Source organism: Humulus lupulus, chromosome 9 (genome assembly GCF_963169125.1).
Source record: "Humulus lupulus chromosome 9, drHumLupu1.1, whole genome shotgun sequence".
Classification (NCBI taxonomy): domain Eukaryota; kingdom Viridiplantae; phylum Streptophyta; class Magnoliopsida; order Rosales; family Cannabaceae; genus Humulus; species Humulus lupulus.
Window position 1 is genome coordinate 183,246,748 of NC_084801.1, and position 6,137 is coordinate 183,252,884.

Sequence of the window (6,137 nt, forward strand, 5' to 3'; positions counted from 1 at the left end):
CTAATAATCACACAGTTGTTTCCAAACACCCCTAAAACAAACCCAACTATTACAATGCACAAAAGTGAACTCCCTCTCCTTTCAACTAGTATCCAAAGACAATTAGTATAGTTATTTATTGTGCTATAAATATATATTATATTTCCTTAATTAATTATACTAATTTAACTATAACGTATATACGTCTTATATATATATATAGTTGGTTTGAACACTAAGAAATAGAACTGTCTTATTTTCATATTGGCTTCATCTTAATGTTATGGCATTACAATATCATCGTCCGAGCAAAATAATTTCTTTAACATTGGTTTTTCTTTCTTTCTTATTTTACTAAATAAAAAGAATCTGGACTTGAATATAATCAATGTAATTATGAATTAATAGTTATATATAGTAAGTAAATAATATTGAATAATTAGTAAACAACTTACTGCTACATTCATGAACAAATAATAATTGTAAGGGAGCTAAATAAATAATTAATAATAATATCACACTAGTGTCGAATAAATTATCATCGTTCACTAATATTACAGTTACAGTTCATGTCAAAATAAAAGGTACAACTAATTTAATTATCAACACGACATATATATATACAGTACATAAACGGTAGAAATCACATCAATTATTAATTTATATAAATGTGAATCGGTTATGATTCAATGAACTAATATGGGAAGCTTGAAATGTATATATATGTAAATACAATATCCCGTGTAGATAAATAATTTTTTTTAGTGGTTTAATGGAATATTCTAAATATGTAACTGAATATATTTTTAAAATGAATTTAAAATAGATATTTATTAATTATATAAATTTAAATTCAAATGTTATAAAATATAGAGATTGTAATAATATATAATACAAAATTAGATATTTAATAACTATATTAATACACATTTAAATGTTATAAAATATTATTATGATAATAATATATAATCTTATTTTTTTTACAAATTATATTAATATAAATTTAAATATTATAATAATATTTAATACATGACTAGATATTTAATACTTATACCAATATAAATTTAAATATTATAAAATATTATAATAATAATAATAATATATAATATATAATACATAATCTTAATTTTTATTAAAAAAATATCATTTATGTTTAAAAAAGTTATCATATTATATACATATTTAAAAAAAATTGTAAACATTGTTTTGTTTTAATTTTTAATTTAATATGTTTATGATATTCTTTTATATATAATATTATTTATTTATTTAAAATATTTATATGACAATATACTAATTTAATTAATATAACTATTAAGTTATATAAATAAAATTAACCAAACGTGTATTAACATAAATTTTATACATTAATATATTTTGTTATTTTTGTAGTGCTGCTGTTATATATTGTTATATTTAAGTGATTTATTATTATATAACTAAGTTAATAAATTCGCAATATATATCACATTGAATATTGTGTTTTTTTTTTCTTTCTCAATCCCAACTCTTAAGTTAAAGAGCCATTTCTAAAGACAGAATAATAAAAGATGGTGTGATATATTTAATCCCAAAGGAAGACTAATCAAGTGTCTCCTCATTTGTGTAAATATATATCAAGTGTCTCCTCATTTGTATAAATATATATATATATATATATATGCGTTTATATCTTTTTTGATTTTGTATTTTGTCTCATTATTTGTTTGAACCTTGTATTTTAACAAATTATTTTTTGGACCCTATATTTTATAAAATAGTTAAAATAAAACCCTAAAGTCAATTTTGATGAATAAAAAATTGAATATAACAACATATTTTTTAAGCAGAATAATTTTATTTTTGTTCTAAATTATTAGTTTGGTAAATTATTTGTGATTTTAATTGAGAAAACATTGACTAAAATCGGATTTAGGGTTCTATTTTAACCATTTTACAAAACATATAGTCTAAAAATTAATTTATCAAAATACATAAGTAAACAAAATGCAAGATAAAAATATATATATATATATATATATATAAACCCTTAGTATATATATATATATAAATGTATTGGACTGGTTTCTAAATTTAGTGTGTAACGTCATACCTCAATCATCATAAATTGATAATTGTAATAACCACTCTTACAATTGGTTACGTGATGTCTTGTTTTTTTCTTTCATTTTTTGTATGGAACGTTAATTTTTTTTTAGTAGTGAACAAATTCATATAATTAGGAAAAATAATGTAATTTTTGTGTATAGTCTTTCTCTAAAAAAAAATTCCCACTAATTTTAATTAATTAATAAAGCACACCTTTAACACCATAAAGTTTACAAAATTCAAACCAGGCTATGCACATTCATAAAACTAATTAAAATGTGTTGGTCTAAAAATCATCATCAAGTACTGGACAACTAATTCAAATGTGGGAAAATAAAAATATAAAAAAACATGAATAAAATGAAATAAAAATTAATATAAATATAAAAAAATTATTAAACTTTTTTTTTTAATTTTGTGTAACTGAACTGAAGCATTAATAGAACAAGTCCAAATGGGTTACCCCTATACATGTAGAAATAATGTGACATAATAATGATAATTATATTATAGTGTGAGTGATTCTCCATAATTAATTATAATTAATTGCAAGTTGTTGACCAACCCAACCCAACCCAAGAAGAATCCTTTACCAATGAGTCTTCTTCTTTTTTCTGACTTTTGGATAAGAAACACAGTTTACTGAAACTTTGAAGCCAATCTCTCATTCCCATGATATGCATCATCCATACCTAATAAGCTAGAGCTAGGACTCCATATTTCACATATTAAAAAAAACAAGAAGAAGAAGCTAGCAGCTAAGAACTTAAAATATATAAAAAAAAGCTAGAAAAAAAATTGATTTAATTTTGTTGTTGCTATTATGACAGTTGATATTTAAATTTTGGTTATATATAATCTCTTAATATAATTTTTTTCATTGTCGTGCAGATTTGGAGTTTCTGTACATGTATTCTTAATTGAGAAATTTGCGGCCAAACCCCTTTATGTTTATTTTTGTTGAACACTTAACATTTTTTTCTTTAATTTTGGTGGGAAAACCCCCTTAAGTCTCGTTCCGTTTGCAATTCACTGTTCCGTGTATTAACCCCGTTATCCACACAATCCAACTCAGCCTATCTACGAGAAATTTGCGGCTAAAACCCCTTATGTTTGTTTTGTTGAACACTTAACCCCATTTTCTTTAATTTTGGTGGGAAAACCCCCTTAAGTCCCGTTCCGTTTGCAATTCACTGTTCCGTGCATTGACTCCGTTATCCACACAATCCAACTTAGCCTATCTACCAACGTGGTTGCTTTAATACACAGGTGGCAAAATAAAACTATTTTTGTGTTTTGAAAATAATACATAATAAAATAAATCTAATAAATAAAATCCAAATCTACGATTTTTTTTTCCCAGAATATGCCGACTGTGAGTATTGGGGTCAAAGCTTTGGACAGGGTTTACACACACCTGGTGCGATTTAGCTTCGACCCAATTAGAAAATCAACTCCTCCAATATCAAAAGATACTTACACTCCAGATCTGGTCGATTTTAGGGCCGATTAAAAGAAAAAAAATCGTTCGGGGTTGGAGAGTATGTGGGTTGTTGTCGACTTCCATGGAGAATGTGCGAAATGTGAAATGTAGAAGTCGTATGCTGAAACAAGTGGTGGTGAAGACTTCTTGGAGAAATGCTAATCCTGGTCAAAGATTTATAACCTGCTGGAAGCATCCGGTGAGTTTTGTTCTTCTTTTCATGATTTTTTTTTCTTTGATGCTTCACAGTGTGTAACGAAAATGGTGGTTTTTGGCAGAGTTCGGGTTATTGTGATTTCTGGCATTGGTTGGACCCTGAGATGTGTGAACGATCAAGAGAACTGATACCGGGGCTGCTTAGGAAGATTCTACAGTTGGAGAGTGAAATTTTCTCCATTACAGCAATGGATGAAGAACCTGCATATTCAGTGGACAAGATTCGTAACATGCCACAAAGGCTAGAGAGAGTTGAATCAATTGTAGAAAGCTATGGTCAAAGCCGCCACGTTGGTGAAGATTTTGAGAAGAAAAATATTAGAAGCTGCATAAAACATTTTCTGTTTTGTATTGTAATAGTGATGGTATTGTTGTATCTGAATTTTTAAGTTGTAGAATTGATGAAAGTTTGGCCAGAAAATTTCTTATGTTTGTAGGTGTTATAACTGGTTTCTTAGCTCTGATTGTATTTATTGACTGAAATTTCTTGTTAGCATATCTGCAGAATCTTACAGATCCTATATTTATCATGAGCACTAATTTTTGCTTTGTCAATTTAAACAAATATTGTATGGTAAATATTCTTTGATAGTTGCAATTGTGAATCAGCATCAGGATGGACCTTTCAGATAGTCTTATTTTTTAAGTACTGTTTACTTTGGGTCTTAATGGGAATCACATTTAAATACTATCATGACTACCTTTATTTAATATTGTCTACTTTCAATGATACATTCACAACAATCATTCGAGTTAGTGCTCAAAAAAATCGTAGATTTGGATTTTATTTATTAGATTTATTTTATTATGTATTATTTTCAAAACATAAAAATAGTTTTAATTTGCCACCAGTGTATTAAAGCAGCCACGTTGGTAGATAGGCTGAGTTGGATTGTGTGGATAACGGGGTCAATGCACGGAACAGTGAATTGCAAACGGAACGGGACTTAAGGGGGTTTTCCCACCAAAATTAAAGAAAAGGGGGTTAAGTGTTCAACAAAACAAACATAAGGGGGTTTGGCCGCAAATTTCTCGTAGAGAGGCTGAGTTGTTTTGTGTGGATAACGGGGTCAATGCACAGAATAGTGAATTGCAAACGGAACGGGACTTAAGGAGGTTTTCCCACCAAAATTTAAAAAAATGGGGTCAAGTGTTCAACAAAACAAACATAAGGGGGTTTGGCTGCAAATTTCTCTTCTTAATTTATATAAAATTTTTAAAAGAAAAAGGAACTCTACAGTAACGTCTAGCTTTATTTTGTATGTAGAATGAGTGTAAATACCATTTTGAATCTTTGTTTTGTAAAAGTTATCAGTCGGATCTTGTATTTTGTTAAATGATAATTTAAATCTTATATTTTGTAAAATAAAATAAATTAATACCCTGACTTCAATTTTGGTCAAACTATTTTTCAATATGATCATAATACTATACTTTTATAAATAAATTAATTTAATAATGTTAATATAATGTTATTAAATTAAAATTTTATAAAAAATAAAACAATAATTAAATTAAATTTATTTTTAAATATAAACTAATTAAAAAATAAAATAAAACTCAAAATAAAATCACAATTAAAACTAACCCCTCTCTCTCCTCTCTCCTCTCTCTTTCTTTTTATTTCCTTCCTCTTATATTCCTGGAAGCTCTAGTCGCCCCTCCATGTATTCAGGGCAAGGTCGCGTTAGCTCCAATCTATGTCCACCATACCAGGCGCTTAGAGAAGTGATCGCCTAGACCCACCGTCGAGAAGTTGCCTAGACCATCTATTGCCCAAATCCACCGTTGCGCAACCGCCTAGACTAGCGAGTCCCAGCCACCATCCCTGCCATTCGACAATCGATACTTGCTCGAATGACGCCATATTAAGTTCTGTGAAATCATTAAGGAGTTTCATGATCTAGTTCTGAAAACAAAATGAACATCGACTTTGTTTCCACCATGCTTGCTCTGGTTCTACTTGATTCAGGGGCTTCATTTTTTGTTATGGTGTACTATAATGGTTTTCTGTTTTGATAGAGTCTGGTGTTGTTTTGTTTGGCCTTGGGGCCTGGTATTTCAATGAAGTTCTTTGCCCCTTCAGTTGAAGGGGTTCTTCCAGAAAAAAAGTACATTGTCGTTACTTAATTATTTCTAAAACTATTTGACCGATTTGTTGCAAATTGGGATGTATTTCTGGGTTCAACTTATTGTTTAATTTGAGACATTTTTAAGTTTGGGATCATGTTGAGATGCATTTTTGGGTTTGGGGTCATGTTAATATGTATTTATGGGTTCCGGGTCTAGTTGGGATGCATTTCTGGATCAAGCTTCAAGGTCTTGCTGGATTCGATTCAATGAGAGAGAGTTTAAATTTTAATTTTTGTTT